The 20,286-nt window shown below is 36.9% G+C and overlaps 1 protein-coding gene across 5 annotated transcripts in view; it reads right to left on the reverse strand.

The window, feature by feature from the left end:
- Positions 1–20,286, reverse strand: part of SCML4 (Scm polycomb group protein like 4) — a 254,821-nt gene that overhangs the window by 156,863 nt on the left and 77,672 nt on the right. Inside the window, exon 2 of one of the 5 annotated variants that reach the window (XM_053710601.1) lies at positions 8,780–8,832. The exons of the other annotated variants lie outside the window; for them this stretch is intronic. The gene's annotated coding sequence lies outside the window, so the exon portion shown is untranslated. The remainder of the gene's footprint in view (positions 1–8,779; positions 8,833–20,286) is intronic. 5 annotated transcript variants of the gene reach the window in all.

Consider the following 20,286-nt stretch of genomic DNA (forward strand, 5'->3'; position numbering starts at 1 on the left):
AAAACAAAGCAAAACTTCTACTCTACCTATGGTTTTACAGCATACCCCTGACATTTAATAATGGGAAAACCAACTGGTATACCCTTAACAAGATCTAAATGCTTGTTGAATTGTATATATATACTCCCATCTAGCTGAACAAAGAAGTCCTGTAAATAAGACAATCAAACTGTGCTGTCAAACATAAAGGCATGCAAACCCAGCTCACTGGAGTAACATAAAACCATATAATGGGTACTATTTGAGCTTCACACTAACTGGAACTTAGCTTCTGTATGGGATATACTTCTTTAACATGCTATATAATGACGTAGTGAGCAATGGATAAATAGATAGTCTAAAAAAATAATTAAAAAAAACATGGGATATATGATAACTATGCCCTTTAGGAAACACTCCAAATAAAGACGTATATCTGGGAGAATCTCAAAAGGAACTTGATCTTTCTCTAACATATCTAAAATTACAATCTTCCTAGTTTAAAGGTCTGTATATCTCTACAACCCCCTAGCCTAGATAACTGGTATATGTATAAGAGCTCATAGGACTATGTTAAGAATTATAAATAGACAAAGGTTACCAACTATGTGCATGTTCAGTATGTCAGCCCTTAGATGCAGGGTATTGATCAGTTCCTTAACCTATGTCTACAGTGAAACCATGAACTGAAACCCAAACACACATACAGACAAGGTTATAAAAAGATGTAAATGAGACTAATCATAACATGTGAAGGGAGAAAAAAAAAAACATTCTGAACATCATTTAAAAAAAAATAAGTATGGCATTATTCGTGGGCCGCTTAAATGTTCTATCCCATGATCACTGGGCTACAAATAATAGAACAGAAAGGAAGTCTGATATGGGTCCTCAGCACATTGGAGTAATAAAAAAAATTATATAAAATAAGAGCAGCCTAAAAGGTCACATTGTTAATGCAAGTGATACTAGCATTCATACAGCACATTAAATAATAAAATAAAGGGTCAGAGCTAATACACATTACAGCTATCTCTGGTTTGCAAAACACAAGGCTACTCATTTCCTCACATCATGGCATAAAAACAGGTTACCATCCTACAAATAAGTAGCACTTTCAAACTGCAAGATCAATATGTCCAACGCCTAGTAGTTCCGGCAAGAGCTCAATATAATGTCCCATTAGGAGCTTCATCCTACTCCGGTCTTAGTAATAGCGCGCCAACGCCTGACCCTAGGACTAATCCCCTCGGTTTGCCAAAAGCAAGATGCGGTCTGCCCTGACCCTCGGGAGGTAATCTCCGGTGCACAATTGTTCTGACGTGCACTTGATTCTACCTCTGAGGTTTTGCCTGTCTTCCCAACTCGCCGCCATTGAGCCCTCTGAATCAGTGCACGCTTAGCACTAAAGCTGACAGCCACGCCAAATCTCTTAGTTGCTAATTTAGCTCTCACGATTGGCCGCATCGCCGTAGGTTCCAGTGCCACTCCAGCCCTTGGAGAGGAAAGGACTATAGGTAGGTCTGTTCGGCCCCAGTCATGTGCAGATAAAGATTTTTGGCTTAAGAAAGGCATTGACTTCGTCTCATTCGGTATTGTTGCAGACTCTATACCCTGCCCCACTTTCTCTTTTTGCAGGGTTATGGTATAGGACTGTGGGTCATTGACTTTTCTCGCCGTCACTTCTGGGCTAATATCTTCCGTCTCTATAGCTCTTTGGTGTAGAAGATCTGGATTAGATCTCGGGTAGTTAGTTTTGATTAGGTCAATTTTGCCTGTATTAGGAATCTCATATACACAGCAGCGTATAGCATCGATCAGCTCCTCCTCAAATCGAGATAAACATGTACATATAATCTCCTTAAGTGTACAGCAGGACTGTTCATCCATGTTAAGTATAGTCACAATACAGTGTTTTAAGGTGTGGACGTTCTTCAGCACAACTGGCTGGACGGACTGACTTATCAGATACGTGGAGGGGTAGAGAGAGGCACAGGTCGCTATAGGCCTCTGCTGCGCACCTTCTCTATGCAGGTCTGCGTGTTCTCAAATATATATAAAAGTCACATAAGACTGTTCTGTAGATGTTACTTATCTTTCTGCTCTTTGAAAGAAAAGGATTTAGAGGTCTTCAGGGAGATATACAGCAGTTATATCGGCTCCCAGATGCAGACACACTTAAACAGCAGCCATCTTGGTCAGTGGTCGGACACGCCCCCCGAGCAGCACTTTTTTATTGCTGGATGAGTTTATCCACCAATCAGCAAGAACAACCCAGGTTGATCACCAAAAATGGGCCGGCATCTAAACTTACTTTCTTGCATTTCAAATAAAGATACCAAGAGAATGAATAAAATGTGATAATAGGAGTAAATTAGAAAGTTGCTTTAAATGCCATGCTCTATCTGAATCACAAAAGAAAAAAATTGGGTACAGTGTCCCTTTAACTATCATTCCAAAAAAGATAGGTCTATACATTTTGAATCAAGGTTATTCAAGCAAAAAGTCATTTAATTCCAGAATGAACTCAAATTTTGCTCATGGCATCAAAGTAGGATCAAAACGAAATGGAAATACAGGGAGTGCAGAATTATTAGACAAATGAGTATTTTGATCACATCATCCTCTTTATGCATGTTGTCTTACTCCAAGCTGTATAGGCTCGAAAGCCTACTACCAATTAAGCATATTAGGTGATGTGCATCTCTGTAATGAGAAGGGGTGTGGTCTAAGGACATCAACACCCTATATCAGGTGTGCATAATTATTAGGCAACTTCCTTTCCTTTGGCAAAATGGGACAAAAGAAGGACTTGACAGGCTCAGAAAAGTCAAAAATAGTGAGATATCTTGCAGAGGGATGCAGCACTCTTAAAATTGCAAAGCTTCTGAAGCGTGATCATCAAACAATCAAGTGTTTCATTCAAAATAGTCAACAGGGTCGCAAGAAGCGTGTGGAAAAACCAAGGCGCAAAATAACTGCCCATGAACTGAGAAAAGTCAAGCGTGCAGCTGCCAAGATGCCACTTGCCACCAGTTTGGCCATATTTCAGAGCTGCAACATCACTGGAGTGCCCAAAAGCACAAGGTGTGCAACACTCAGAGACATGGCCAAGGTAAGAAAGGCTGAAAGACGACCACCACTGAACAAGACACACAAGCTGAAACGTCAAGACTGGGCCAAGAAATATCTCAAGACTGATTTTTCTAAGGTTTTATGGACTGATGAAATGAGAGTGAGTCTTGATGGGCCAGATGGATGGGCCCGTGGCTGGATTGGTAAAGGGCAGAGAGCTCCAGTTCGACTCAGACGCCAGCAAGGTGGAGGTGGAGTACTGGTTTGGGCTGGTATCATCAAAGATGAGCTTGTGGGGCCTTTTCGGGTTGAGGATGGAGTCAAGCTCAACTCCCAGTCCTACTGCCAGTTTCTGGAAGACACCTTCTTCAAGCAGTGGTACAGGAAGAAGTCTGCATCCTTCAAGAAAAACATGATTTTCATGCAGGACAATGCTCCATCACACGCGTCCAAGTACTCCACAGCGTGGCTGGCAAGAAAGAGTATAAAAGAAGAAACTCTAATGACATGGCCTCCTTGTTCACCTGATCTGAACCCCATTGAGAACCTGTGGTCCATCATCAAATGTGAGATTTACAAGGAGGGAAAACAGTACACCTCTCTGAACAGTGTCTGGGAGGCTGTGGTTGCTGCTGCACGCAATGTTGATGGTGAACAGATCAAAACACTGACAGAATCCATGGATGGCAGGCTTTTTAGTGTCCTTGCAAAGAAAGGTGGCTATATTGGTCACTAATTTGTTTTTGTTTTGTTTTTGAATGTCAGAAATGTATATTTGTGAATGTTGAGATGTTATATTGGTTTCACTGGTAAAAATAAATAATTGAAATGGGTATATATTTGTTTTTTGTTAAGTTGCCTAATAATTATGCACAGTAATAGTCACCTGCACACACAGATATCCCCCTAAAATAGCTATAACTAAAAACAAACTAAAAACTACTTCCAAAACTATTCAGCTTTGATATTAATGAGTTTTTTGGGTTCATTGAGAACATGGTTGTTGTTAAATAATAAAATTAATCCTCAAAAATACAACTTGCCTAATAATTCTGCACTCCCTGTATGTGCATAACTGATGAAGAAAAATGAGGATATTTATAAATTCTAAAATATTAGAATATTTTGCTAGTATTTAAATACCAATACTTATCAAATATTTTGTGCAAGTCTATGAGTCTAATTTAACATATTTAAATATGTTTTTATTTTGTGGCTTATATCATTGCCTGTTGTTTGTAACAGAAGATAATAGAATTGGACTGGACATATTTTATGTCTTTACCTCTCTGTACATATATATATATATACACAGTGTATACATACACACACAGTCACACACACATACTGGAATAAAAAGAAAAAGGGTTGAACACATTTAATCTTCCTTATTCTTATCTGTGCACTAAGGGCTAGAATTAATCACTAGAAGATATGCATGGACAGCATAAATATGTATAAATGTGGAAATTATCCAAATATATTCACATATTTTGCATAATACTCACTGATTATACTTTCAAATGAAGACCTGCATAGGTATTAAAAATATACATAACCATATCAGAAGTTTAAATATTTTAGACAATATTAAGCTAAGGAAAAGACATTTAATATTGAATTTATTATAATTTGGAAAGTACATTTTTATTAGTGTTGAGAAACCTAAAATATATACTGGCCAATTATTTTTGATGTACACAAAAAAAGGAAATGTTTTACTTGAAACTGTAATTAATGAGTTAATAAATCTCATATTAACCATTTGCAGCAAATATATACACGTACAGTACTACATTATTAAGCTGCAGCCTTGATGGACCATTGATTTCTTCTCTCAGGTTAAATTGGGTAGATTTGTTCTCTGTGTCGTTTTGTGAAGTAAAAAAGACTCTAGGAAGGAAAAAATTTGATCTAGCTACAGCCCACTGTCTAGTACTACTGCCAATATCTTAATCACATGTGAAAATCAATATGCATTACACGGCTGAAACTCACTCTGTACTGCGCCTAATTTATTTTAAAGACACAGTCTTGCACCAGTGATAACAGCAGCTACAATTTTCATATATTAAATCTTGGCAAACGTTTTTTTTTTTTTTTTTTTACATTTCATTCAATGTAGGAGACTAACAAAATATTGGTCCTATTCCAATTCAATATATTTTGTTGCTGTACAAAAACACTGAGTTATTTTTGTATAAGGGGCCTTAGGTTTCCATACATGCAGACTATTTAAACATGCAAAAAAACAAAAGAAACAGCCTTTTTACAGGTGGTTTTCAGGTAGACTTTTGCAGACATATCTGGAAGCAAAATATATGCAACCAATGTGAAGCAAAACATGGAATCTAATACATTTATTATTGATAATGGCTATTTTTTTGAAGTTATAGAAAGGTCTAAATTGAAATGGAGATTACAATTTTAAATGGAAATACACTGCAAAAATGCTCCTATTTAAAATTGAAAATAACCCATGCCTATTTTAATTTTGACTTTTCTATATCTTTAAATGCACTTGTTTACACTCAATCACTAATATAAATTTATGATATGTGCAGTTAACAATTCCATATTATTTTAAGTGATTTACAATGTACGACCCACTGTCAGTTACAGAAATAAAAAGATTTAGCACAGATTTTTTTTTATATACAAAGTACTGCAGTTTATTAGGTAACCTTGTAATGGATCCTAAATTAATCATTTTATTTAAGATAATTAAAACAGTTTTATTGCACTTCATCATTTTAAACTATAAAGACACAATTCTATACAGATGGTGAATGCACAACTGCAGTTCAAAATCTGCCAGGTAAGGATGCACTGACTAATTGCACAGATAAGCATTATTTTTTTCAAGGCATAATAAAAAATGTTATATTACAAAATTACCAAACTGTTGTTTTTATGTCATGGGATGTAATGACACAATTAATGAGCAGCACCTGTTGCTCCTATGGCATGAATTCTGTATACTGCAAATAAGCATGGGTTTAATGTTTAATAAAAACTATAGGAAACAAAGGCTTTGAAACATGCATTTTCCTTGATAACCAACAGCCGATACATTTAAAGAAAAATGTGTCCTTGCAGCTTTCATAAGGTTCTAGTGTCCTTCAGTAAGAACTGAACAAACAGGGAGGTAATAAGACATTGGATTTAATATTATGCATTTCTATTAAACTGTGAGGAGGCACAGCTAAATGTTTTTATTCTTCAAGCTTTGATGGCTGAGTATGAATGTATATATATATATATATATATATATATATATATATATATGCACACATGTCCCATCCAGTAAATGAAGGCACTCACTGGTCTTGTATAATAAAACTTTACGTTTATTTCATCCATATGAAAATGACATAACGTTTCAGTATATTCCTCACACCTTTGTCAAATGTCAAAGATAGTCCACCAATGTGAACCTAAAACCAATAATCCCCATGTACCCATACCTGTCTTATATAGCGGATGCCCACAGATCACAATTCAACGTCCCCCTCTAGTGATGGGACATGTGTGTTTATATGGAAGCGCACCCTGGCAGCTGATTATGTAAGACTGTGCTTATCCACTCTGGAAGGTTTACTCTATATATATATTAGACTTGTGCGCAGCGGGAAAATTCGTTTCAGACCGATTCAGATTTTTTCGAAGTTCGTTTTCGGATACATTCAAATTCAGATACATTTGAATGTATTAGTTTCGGATTCCAATAAATTCGAATGTATTCAGTTTGGATTGGATTAGTAAATACGAAAGTTTGGTATGTGTTAGATGGGATGTGCTGTGTATTAGACTAGTATTATGTACTGTATATTAGGTGTAACCCATCTGAATCAACATAAGTACCAACCTCACAGGTACCAGCTACACAATATGCACAGAGCTAGCAGAGGTATCTAACCTTATATACAGTACATAATACTAGTCTAATACACAGCACATCCCACCTATGTACCAACCTCACAGGTACCAGCTACATAATGTGCCCTGCACAGAGCTAGCAGAGTGATATAACCTAATATACTGTACAATACTTGTATAATTGTGATTAGTCCATGGCCATTCGAATGTAACGAATAAATCCAAACTAATTCGGATTTATTCGTTACAAATGCATTCGGATTAGTTTAGTTTCGTTGCTAGGGTAATTCGGAAATTCAAATTGATCTGAAGCTCCCAATTTGACAAATTCATCTGAATTTAGATTTGGAAAAAACGAAACGAACATGTCTAATATATATGTAGGTGGGGAATAATCTGTATACATGTAACATTTCATATTTGGTCCTTAAAAGTAAACAGAAAACTATGATACAGAGATAACAGACAATTTTAAAATGTTTACAATTTACTTCTATTATGAAACTTTCTTCATTCACTTGATATCCTTTGTTGAAGGAGCGGCAATGCACTTCTGGGAGCCAGCAGAATACTTATGTTGAGCCACTGACAAGAGGCAATTAATGTGCTACCACAAATCAGCAACTAGCTCCCAGTAGTGAAATTGCTATTCATGAGCCTACTTACCTTAAACAAATGATACCAAGAGAACAAAGCTAATTAGATAATAGAAGCAAACTGGAAAGTTTTTTTTTTTTTTATTGCATGCTTTATATGAATAATTAAAGGGACACTTAACCCAGATTTTTTCTTTCGTGATTCAGATAGAGCATGACATTTTAAGCAACTTTTTTATTTACTCCTATTATCAAATTTTCTTCATTCTCTTGGTATCTTTATTTGAAATGCAAGAATGTAAGTTTAGATGCCGGCCCATTTTTGGTGAACAACCTGGGTTGTCCTTGCTGATTGGTGGATAAATTCATCCACCAATAAAAAAGTGCTGTCCAGAGTTCTGAATATAAAAAAAGCGTAGATGCCTTCTTTTTCAAATAAAGATAACAAGAGAACAAAGAAAAATTGATAATAGAAGTAAATTAGAAATTTGCTTAAAATTGAATGCTTTATCTGAATCACGAAAGAAAAAATGTGGGTTCAGAGCCCCTTTAAAGTTTAAAGCTAAACAAAGTCTACCCATTCAGAAATAAAACAAAGTGTTACTGGCTGTTTTCAAACAAATTTGATATGATTATCTCTGCCAAACAAAATGTTCCTTTACTTCCTTAAATCTATCAAAAATGAATTTCAACATCAAACATAATATAAATTATGGTTGAAAGAAAACTAAATACAAATGGAACATTCACTTAAAGGGACTGTAAAGTCACAATAAAATTAAAAAGGACAAGATAGAGCATGACATTTCAAACAACTTTACAATGTACTTCTAGGATCAATTTTGCTTAGTTGGCATCTTTTGTTAAAGAGTAATTCTAGGTGAGCTCCAGAGAATGCACATGTGGTTAGCCATATGGCAGCAGCCTTTGCAACAATGTTATACATGATTGCCAATATTGCTGCCACTGACACTAATGAGAGCTTACGTCCATGCTTTTCAACAAAAGATACCAAGAGAACTAAATCTTATAATAAAAGTAGATTGAAAAGCTGTTCACAATTACACAATCTACCTGAATCATCAACATTTTCATTTTCATTTTACTGTCCCTTTAAAAGCACCAGCATGTACAAGTATGTACTTGTGACTGTATAAACTATGCATACTGTATTATGTATTTGCATTTGTCTCAAATAACTACTTCTCAAACTACACCAGTTTAAAAATATTTATGACATATAGAATCACCTTGTAATCTTTCCTTCTAATTAGGGGTATTAGAAGCCGTCATAGTGCATCACCTAAAAGTCATTTAAATAAAAAACACAATTAAAATAGTCAGAACACCTGCATAAAATATGAAAAAATAAATGAGAACAAGACTGTAAAATCTGAATAGCTGAGATCACGCAATATTAATAATTCAACTGGCGTTACTATTATAGGTGATTTTTTAACTAACAAGTAGACTTGTGTGGGATCGATAAATTTGGTTTGCTTCGTTTGGTTTTGATTCGGCCGTAAAAAAAATTTGGTTTGAGCCATTCGTAATAATTCGGTATGTGTCGGTAAATCGTTTTCGGAATTTATTCGTGTCGTTCCGAATTTTGAAACAGTTACCAAATTATTATTAATGTCGGACCGAATCTTTATTACGGACTAAATCATTATTTCTAACTAATGTTCCGGCGATTACCGAAACAAAATTATGTTAAACCGCTGCCGCCACTAAATAAAGCTATTAACCCCTAAATCCTCATTCCCCCATATCACTAACACTACCTAAACCTATTAACCCCTAAACCGCACCCCCCCCACATCGCCAACACTATCTAAACCTATTTACCCCTAAACCGACGATCCAAAACATTGCTGACACAAACTAAACCTATTAACCCCTAAACCGCACCCCCCCCCCCACATTGCCAACACAAACTAAACCTATTAACCCCTAAACGCCCCCCCCCCCACATCGCCAACACTATCTAAACCTACTTACCCCTAAATCGCAGATCCGAAACATCGCAGACACAAACTAAACTTGCTAACCCCTAAACTGCACCCCCCACACTTTGCCAACACAAACTAAACCTATTAACCCCTAAACCGCATCCCCCTCCTCATTGCCGACACAAACTAAAGCTATTAACCACCAAAATCGCACCGTCACCACATCGTAAACACAAACTAAACCTATTAACCCCTATACCGCACCCCCCACATCGCCAACACTAACTAAAGCTATTAACCCCTAATCCACCGTTCACAAACATCGCCAATCCTAACTAAACTTATTAACCCCTAAACCGCCGGCCCCCAGATTGCAACAACCTAAATTAAACTATATTAACCCCTAAACCTAATAACCCCTAACCCTAAACCTAACACCCCCTAACTTTAACATAATTAAAATATAGCTAAATTAAAGTTACAATTATTAACTAAATAATACCTATTTAAATCTAAATACAAAGTAACTTACCTGTGCAATAAAACCTAAGCTAGCTACAATATAACTTTTATTTCACAGGTAAGTTTGTATTTATTTTAACTAGGTAGACTAGTTAGTAAATAGTTATTAACTATTTAATAACTACCTAGTTAAAATAAATACAAACTTACCTGTGAAATAAAAATAAAACCTAAGCTGCCTTACACTAAAACCTAACATTTCAAAAAATAAAAAACACTAAAATTACAAAAAAATAAAAAAAACTAGCATTACAAAAAATAACAAACGAAATTATCCAAAACAATACAATTTTACAGCCAGTACTCTCAGTTTATGAACAGAAGCCCGAGGAAACAGACAGAGGTCTGAGAAACGCGTTGCTTATTGTTATTCCATTTTAGTGTCATATGTTTGACATTTTGTATTTTATCATACCATTAAATTGTGGTTTTTTTAACTCACTGTTGAGAGTCTGAGCTTAATTGGTCCGTGTAGGACATTGGAGAGACCAGCTATCTTGTTGTTGCAGTGAGCTGGGACACTGAGAGCTCCCAGTCTGCCTCTACTAGCACAACTGAGTGCTGCCACATTTGTGAGTATTAATTTGGCATTCACATTATTCCATTTGTTCCAACTATATCACACAAGGAGGTGCCTTTGTTTATGTGATTCCTTTTTCACAGAGAAAGTTTATATCCAGACCATCTATGTGACAAAGAGCTGACTCCAGAGTCCAGGTGTGATCTTTACATCATCTGTTTCATACAGGAGGATTACCTTACATCAAAGGGATTGTGTTTCTTTGGGATTTCCCTGAGGACTGAGTCTTATACAGATAAGAACCAACAGGACTTTGTTTTTATTACAATTTTATTTTTTATCACTATCATTATTTGTTTATATACTGTGTTTTTGGTGACTGTATATTCCATTGTGCTCACAATTTATTGATTTGTCTTTTTTTATGTGGGGCCTCAGTCCCTAATTGTATAGGTGTATGATTTCATTCACACTATCCCTCTAGTTGATCTAGTGGGCTATATCATAGATTTTACCATATTTTCACTATTCTCTTTGCACCCCCTAGAGTTACCAACTAGTTTTGTGTAATAGGTGTGCCTTACACTAAAATCTAACATTACAAAAAATAAAAAACACTAAAATAAAAAAAAACTAGCATTATAAAAAATAACAAACGAAATGATCCAAAACAATAAAAATTATTCCTATTCTAATACCCTTTAAAAAAAAAAAAACCCACCCCAAAATAAAAAACCCTAATCTATAATAAACTACCAAGGGCCCTTAAAGGGCCTTTTATAGGGCATTGCCCTAAAGCTAACAGCTCTTTTGCTACAAAAAAAACAAACACCCCCCTAACAGTATACAAACCCCCACCCCCCAAACCCACAAAATAAAGTAAAACCTAATCTACCCATTGCTCTGAAAAGGGCATTTGTATGGGCATTGCCTTAAAGCTAACGGCTCTTTTGCTACAAAACAAAACAAACACCCCCTAACAGTATACAAACCCCCACCCCCGAAACCCACAAAATAAAAATAAAGTAAAACCTAATCTACCCATTGCCCTGAAAAGGGCATTTGTATTGGCATTGCTCTTAAAAGGGCATTTAGCTCTTTTGCTGCCCAAGCCCTAATCTAAAAATAAAAACCCACCCAAAACAAAAAAAAAAACATTACACAAAATAGCAAACAAATTATCAAAAATAATACAAATTATTCCTATTCTAATACCCATTTAAAAAAAAAAAATACCCCAAAATAAAAAACCTAATCTAGAATAAACTACCAATGGCCCTTAAAGAAATCAGCTCTGTTTCTGAAATAAAAATACAAATACCCACTAACATTACAAGCCTCCACCCCCCCCAACCCACAAAATAAAAAAAACTATCTAAAAAACCTAAGGTACACATTGCCCTGAAAAGAGCATTTGGATGGGCATTGCCATTCAAAAGGGCATTTAGCTCTTTTACTGCCCAAACCCTAATCTAAAAAACATAATTTATGTAAGAACTTACCTGATAAATTCATTTCTTTCATATTAACAAGAGTCCATGAGCTAGTGACGTATGGGATATACATTCCTACCAGGAGGGGCAAAGTTTCCCAAACCTTAAAATGCCTATAAATACACCCCTCACCACACCCACAAATCAGTTTAACGAATAGCCAAGAAGTGGGGTGATAAGAAAAAAAGTGCGAAGCATATAAAATAAGGAATTGGAATAATTGTGCTTTATACAAAAAAATCATAACCACCCCAAAAAAAGGGTGGGCCTCATGGACTCTTGTTAATATGAAAGAAATGAATTTATCAGGTAAGTTCTTACATAAATTATGTTTTCTTTCATGTAATTAACAAGAGTCCATGAGCTAGTGACGTATGGGATAATGACTACCCAAGATGTGGATCTTTCCACACAAGAGTCACTAGAGAGGGAGGGATAAAATAAAGACAGCCAATTCCTGCTGAAAATAATCCACACCCAAAATAAAGTTTAATGAAAAACCTAAGCAGAAGATTCAAACTGAAACCGCTGCCTGAAGAACTTTTCTACCAAAAATTGCTTCAGAAGAAGAAAATACATCAAAATGGTAGAATTTAGTAAAAGTATGCAAAGAGGACCAAGTTGCTGCTTTGCAGATCTGGTCAACCGAAGCTTCATTCCTAAACGCCCAGGAAGTAGAAACTGACCTAGTAGAATGAGCTGTAATTCTCTGAGGCGGAATTTTACCCGACTCAACATAGGCAAGATGAATTAAAGATTTCAACCAAGATGCCAAAGAAATGGCAGAAGCTTTCTGGCCTTTCCTAGAACCGGAAAAGATAACAAATAGACTAGAAGTCTTACAGAAAGATTTCGTAGCTTCAACATAATATTTCAAAGCTCTAACAACATCCAAAGAATGCAACGATTTCTCCTTAGAATTCTTAGGATTAGGACATAATGAAGGAACCACAATTTCTCTACTAATGTTGTTGGAATTCACAACTTAGGTAAAAATTCAAAAGAAGTTCGCAACACCGCCTTATCCTGATGAAAAATCAGAAAAGGAGACTCACACGAAAGAGCAGATAATTCAGAAACTCTTCTAGCAGAAGAGATGGCCAAAAGGAACAAAACTTTCCAAGAAAGTAATTTAATGTCCAATGAATGCATAGGTTCAAACGGAGGAGCTTGAAGAGCTCCCAGAACCAAATTCAAACTCCAAGGAGGAGAAATTGACTTAATGACAGGTTTTATACGAACCAAAGCTTGTACAAAACAATGAATATCAGGAAGAATAGCAATCTTTCTGTGAAAAAGAACAGAAAGAGCAGAGATTTGTCCTTTCAAAGAACTTGCGGACAAACCCTTATCCAAACCATCCTGAAGAAATTGTAAAATTCTCGGTATTCTAAAAGAATGCCAAGAAAAATGATGAGAAAGACACCAAGAAATATAAGTCTTCCAGACTCTATAATATATCTCTCTGGATATAGATGTACGAGCCTGTAACATAGTATTAATCACAGAGTCAGAGAAACCTCTTTGACCAAGAATCAAGCGTTCAATCTCCATACCTTTAAAATTAAGGATTTCAGATCCTGATGGAAAAAAGGACCTTGAGACAAAAGGTCTGGTCTTAACGGAAGAGTCCACGGTTGGCAAGAGGCCATCCGGACAAGATCCGCATACCAAAACCTGTGAGGCCATGCCGGAACTACCAGCAGAACAAACGAGCATTCCTTCAGAATCTTGGAGATTACTCTTGGAAGAAGAACTAGAAGCGGAAAGATATAGGCAGGATGATACTTCCAAGGAAGTGAAAATGCATCCACTGCCTCCGCCTGAGGATCCCGGGATCTGGACAGATACCTGGGAAGTTTCTTGTTTAGATGAGAAGCCATCAGAACTATTTCTGGAAGTTCCCACATTTGAACAATCTGAAGAAATACCTCTGGGTGAAGAGACCATTCGCCCGGATGCAACGTTTGGCGACTGAGATAATCCGCTTTCCAATTGTCCATACCTGGGATATAAACCGCAGAGATTAGACAGGAGCTGGATTCCGCCCAAACCAAAATTCGAGATACTTCTTTCATAGCCAGAGGACTGTGAGTCCCTCCTTGATGATTGATGTATGCCACAGTTGTGACAATGTCTTATCTGAAAACAATGAACAACTCTCTCTTCAGAAGAGGCCAAGACTGAAGAGCTCTGAAAATTGCACGGGGTTCCAAAATATTGATCGGAAATCTCACCTCCTGAGATTCCCAAACCCCTAGTGCCGTCAGATACCCCCACACAGCTCCCCAACCTGTAAGACTCGTATCTGTTGAGATTATAGTCCAGGTCGGAAGAACAAAGAAGCCCCCTGAACTAAACGATGGTGATCTGTCCACCATGTCAGAGAGTGTCGTAAAATCGGTTTAAAGATATTAATTGAGTTATCTTTGAGTAATCCCTGCACCATTGGTTCAGCATACAGAGCTGAAGAGATCGCATGTGAAAACGAGCAAAGGAGATCGCATCTGATGCGGCAGTCCTAAGATCCAACATTTCCATGCATAAGGCTACCAAAGGGAATGATTGTGACTGAAGGTTTTGACAAGCTGATATCAATGTTAAACTTCTCTTGTCTGACAAGGACAGAGTCATAGACACTGAATTTATCTAGAAACCTAAAAAGGTTACTCTTGTCTGAGGAATCAATAAACTGATTGGTAAATTGATCCTCCAACCATGAACTTGAAGAAACAACACAAGTCGATTCGTATGAGATTCTTCGAAATGAGAAGACTGAGCAAGTACCAAGATATCGTCCAAATAAGGAAATACCAAAACCCTATTCTCTGATTACAGAAAGAAGGGCACCGAGAACCTTTGAAAAAAAATTCTTGGAACTGAGGCTAGACCAAATAGTAGAGCCACAAAACTGGTAATGCTTGTCTAAAAAGAGAATCTCAGACACTAAAAGTGATCTGGATGAATCGGAATATGCAGATACACATCCTGTAAATCTATTGTAGACATATAATGCCCTTGCTAAACAAAAGGCAGGATAGACCTACAGTAACCATCTTGAATGTTGGTATCCTAACATAACGATTCAATAATGATAGATCCATAACTGGTCTGAAGGAATTGACCTTCTTTGGTACAATGAAGAGATAAAATAAAACCCCAGCCCCTGTTCCAGAACTGGAACTGGCATAAATACTCCAGCCAACTCTAGATCTGAAACACATTTCAGAAATGCTGAGCCTTGCTGTGTCAATTGGGACACGGGAAAGAAAAGAATCTCTTAGCAGGAGGCCTTAACTTGAAGCCAATTCTGTACCTTCCTGAAACAATGTTTCTGAAACCAGAGATTAAGAACGGAATTGATCCAAATTTCTTTGAAGAAAACATAATCTGCCCCATACCAGCTGAGCTGGAATAAGGGCCGCACCTTCATAGGTACTTAAGAGCTGGCTATAGGATTCTATAAGGCTTGGATATATTCCAAACTGGAAATAGTTTCCAAACTGATACCGCTCCTGAGGATGAAGGATCAGGCTTTTGTTCCTTGTTGTGAGGAAAGGAACGAAATGATTATTTACCCTGGAAAGAAAGGGAAAGCAAAGTTGACTTAGAAGACATGTCAGCATTCCAAGTTTAATCCATAAAGTTTTTCTAGCTAAAATAGCTAGAGACATATACCTGACATCAACTCTAATGATATCAAAAGATGGTATCACCAATAAAATTATTAGCATGTTATAGAATAATAATAATGCTATAAAATTATGATCTGTTACTTGTTGCGCTAAAGCATCTAACCAAAAAGTTGAAGCTGCAGCAACATCCGCTAAAAATATAGCAGGTCTAAGAAGATTACCTGAACATAAGTAAGCTTTTCTTAGAAAGGATTCAATTTTCCTATCTAAAGGATCCTTAAATGAAGTACTATCTGCCATAGGAATAGTAGTACATTAGCAGGAGTAGAGACAGCCCCATAACCTTAGGGATTTTTGTCCCAACAAACTCTAATCTGTCAGATGGCACAGGATATAATTTGCTTAAACGTCTAGAAGGAGTAAATAAATTACCCAAATTATTCCATTCCCTGGAAATTACTTCAGAAATAGCATCAGGGAGATAAAACACTTCTGGAATAACTACAGGAGATTTAAAAACCTTATTTAAACGTTTACATTTAGTATCAAGAGGACCAGTATCCTCTATTTCTAATGCAAATAACACTTCTTTAAGTAAAGAACGAATATATTCCATCTTGAACAAATACAAAGATTTATCAGCATCAACCTCTGAGACAGAAACCTCTGAACCAGAAGAACCATTATCAGTATCAGAATGATGATGTTCATTTAAAAATTCATCTGAAAAAAAGAGAAGTTTTAAAAGACTTTTATGTATACTAGAAGGAGAAATAACAGACATAGCCTTCTTAATGGATTTAAAAAATAAAATCTCTTATGTTATCAGGAACACTCTGAAAATTAGATGTTGACGGACAGCAACAGGTAATGTAACAGTACTAAAGGAAATTTTATCTGCATTAATAAGTTTGACATGACATGCAATACAAATAACAGCTGGAGAAACAGATACCAAAAGTTTATAGCAGACTTAGCTTGGTAGCTCCAGTACTGTGCAGTGATTTTCCTGTAGTAACTTCTGACTCAGTTGCAACGTGGAACATCTTGCAATATGTAAAAGAAAAAAACAACATATAAAGCAAAATTGATCAAATTCCTTAAATGACAGTTTCAGGAATGGGAAAAAAATGCCAGTGAACAAGCTTCTAGCAACCAGAAGCAATAAATAATGAGACTTAAATAATGTGGAGACAAAAAATGACGCCCATATTTTTTAGCGCCAAAAAAGACGCCCACATTATTTGGCGCCTAAATGCTTTTGGCGCCAAAAATGACGCCACATCCGGAACGCCGACATCTTTGACGCAAAATAACGTCAAAAAATGACGCAACTTCCGGTGACACGTATGACGCCGGAAACGGAAAATAATTTTTGCGCCAAAAAAGTCCGCGCCAAGAATGACGCAATAAAATGAAGCATTTTCAGCCCCCGCGAGCCTAACAGCCCACAGGGAAAAAAGTCAAATTTTTGAGGTAAGAAAAAATATGATAATTCAATGCATAATCCCAAATATGAAACTGACTGTCTGGAAATAAGGAAAGTCGAACATTCTGAGTCAAGGCAAAAAAATGTTTGAATACATATATTTAGAACTTTATAAATAAAGTGCCCAACCATAGCTTAGAGTGTCACAGAAAATAAGACTTACTTACCCCAGGACACTCATCTACATGTTTGTAGAAAGCCAAACCAGTACTGAAACGAGAATCAGTAGAGGAAATGGTAAATATAAGAGTATATCGTCGATCTGAAAAGGGAGGTAAGAGATGAATCTCTACGACCGATAACAGAGAACCTTATGAAATAGACCCCGTAGAAGGAGATCACTGCATTCAATAGGCAATACTCTCTTCACATCCCTCTGACATTCACTGCACGCTGAGAGGAAAACCGGGCTCCAACTTGCTGCGGAGCGCATATCAACGTAGAATCTAGCACAAACTTACTTCACCACCTCCCTTGGAGGCAAAGTTTGTAAAAACTGATTTGTGGGTGTGGTGAGGGGTGTATTTATAGGCATTTTAAGGTTTGGGAAACTTTGCCCCTCCTGGTAGGAATGTATATCCCATACGTCACTAGCTCATGGACTCTTGTTAATTACATGAAAGAAATAAAACCCACCCAAAAAACCCTTAAAAAACCTAACTCTAACCCCCGACGATCCACTTACAGTTTTTGGAGTCTTGCTTGAACGATCTTCATCCAGGTGGCGAAAAGTCTTCATCCAGACGGCCTCTTCAATCTTCATCCCGGCGGCAAAGTCCTCATCCAAACGGCGAGAAGTCTTCATCCAGGCGGCCACTTCAATCTTCATCCAGGTGGCATCTTCTATCTTGATCCCGGCGGCGTGAGGAAGGTCCATCCTGAAGAAATCCGACGCGGTGCATCATCTTCATACGGTCGCCGCCGTACACTGAATCTTCAATGCAAGGTACGCAATTCAAGAGGGCGTGCCTTGCATTCCTATTGGCTGAAAAATTTGAATCAGCCAATAGGAATTAGAGCTGCTAAAATCCTATTGGCTGTTCAAATCAGCCAATAGAATTCAAGAAGCTCTCATTCTATTGGATGATGAATCCAAAAGAATTGTAATGTAAGTGGTTATTTGTATTTTTATTTCATAAACAGAGCTGATTTCTTTAGAGCAATGCCCTACAAAAGGCCCTTTTAAGGGCCATTGGTAGTTTATTCTAGATTAGATTTTTTATTTTGGGGTGTTTTTTTAAATTGGGTATTAGAATAGGAATAATTTTTATTATTTTTGATAATTTGTTATTTTGTGTAATGTATTTTTTTAGGGGGTGTTTGTTTTTTTGTAGCAAAAGAGCTGTTTAACTTAGGGCAATGCCCTTCAAAAGGCCCTTTTAAAAGCCCCCCAAAATGCCCTTTTAAGGACCCTTGGTAGTTTGGGGGGGTGGTATACTGTTAGGGGGTGCTTGTTTTTTTGTAGCAAAAGAGCTGTTTAATTTAGGGCAATGCCCTACAAAAGGCCTTTTAAGGTCCTTGGTAATTAATTTTAGATTAGGCTTTTTTATTTTGAGGTGGGTTTTTATTTTTAAAGGGTATTAGAATAGGAATAATTTTTATTTGTTTGGATAATTTTGTTGTTTTTTTTGTAATGGTAGGTTTTTTATTTTTTTGTAATGGTAGTTTTTTTTTATTTTTTGTAATTTTAGGTTTTAGTGTAAGGTAGCTTAGGTTTTATTTCACAGGTAAGTTTGTATTTATTTTAACTAGGTAGTTAGTAAATAGTTAATAACTATTTACTAACTAGTCTACCTAGTTAAAATAAATACAAACTTACCTGTGAAATAAAAATAAAACCTAAGCTAGATATCATATAACTATTAGTTTTATTGTAGCTAGCTTAGGTTTTATTTCACAGGTAAGTTACTTTGTATTTAGATTATTATTATAGGAATTATTTAGTTAATAATCGTACCTTTAATTTAGCTATATTTTAATTATGTTAAAGTTAGGGGGTGTTAGGTTTAGGGTTAGGTTTAGGATTAGGGGGTGTTAGGTTTAGGGGTTAATATAGTTTAATTTAGGTTGTTGCAATCTGGGGGCCGGCAGATTAGGGGTTAATAGGTTTAGTTAGTATTGGCGATGTTTGTGAACGGCGGTTTAGGGGTTAATAGCTTTAGTTAGTGTCGGCAATGTTTTGGAACGACGGTTTAGGGGGTTAATAGTTTTAGTTAGTGTTGGCGATGTGGGGGAGTGCGGTTAAGGGGTTAATAGGTTTAGTTTGTGTCTGCGATGTGGGGGAGTGCGGTTTAGGGGTTAATAGGTTTCATTTGTCTCGGTGATGTGGGGGGGGTGCGGTTTAGGGGTTAATAGGTTTAGTTAGTGTTGGCAATGTGGGGGGGTGCGGTTTAGGGGTTAATAGGTTTAGTTAGTGTTGGCAATGTGGGGGGTGCGGTTTAGGGGTTAATAGGTTTAGATCGTGTCAGCGAAGTATCGGAACAGCGGTTTAGGGGTTAATAAGTTTCGTTTGTGTCGGCGATGTGGGAGGGTGCGGTTTAGGGGCTAATAGGTTTAGTTCGTGTTGACGATGTTTTGGGGCGGCGGTTTAGGGGTCAATATGTTTAGTTAGTTTCAGTGATGTCGGGAACGGTAGTTTAGGGGTTATACCTTAGACAGGTTTAGATCGTGTCAGCGAAGTATCGGAACAGCGGTTTAGGGGTTAATAGGTTTAGTTAGTGTTGGCAATGTGGGGGGTTGCGGTTTAGGGGTTTATAGGTTTACTTTGTGTCGGCGATGTGGGGGGTGCGGTTTAGGGGTTAATAGGTTAAGATCGTGTCAGCGAAGTATCGGAACAGCGGTTTAGGGGTTAATAAGTTTAGTTTGTGTCAGCGATGTGGGGGGGTGCGGTTTAGGGGTTAATAGGTTTAGTTTGTGTCGATGATGTTTCGGGGCGGCGGTTTAGGGGTCAATAGGTTTAGTTAGTTTTAGTGATGTCGGGAACGGTGGTTTAGGGGTTATACCTTAGACTTAGAGTTAGTGACGATGAACTGCGGTTTAGGAAGGAACAATGAAAAATTCCGAATATGAATAATGGATCTGAAAATTCGGAAATATATTTATTCATTTTCGGAATTTTTCAGAATGTGCAGATTCGGCAATTCGGA

The sequence above is a fragment of the Bombina bombina genome, chromosome 4 (genome assembly GCF_027579735.1).
Source record: "Bombina bombina isolate aBomBom1 chromosome 4, aBomBom1.pri, whole genome shotgun sequence".
In the NCBI taxonomy this organism is placed as follows: Eukaryota; Metazoa; Chordata; class Amphibia; order Anura; family Bombinatoridae; genus Bombina; species Bombina bombina.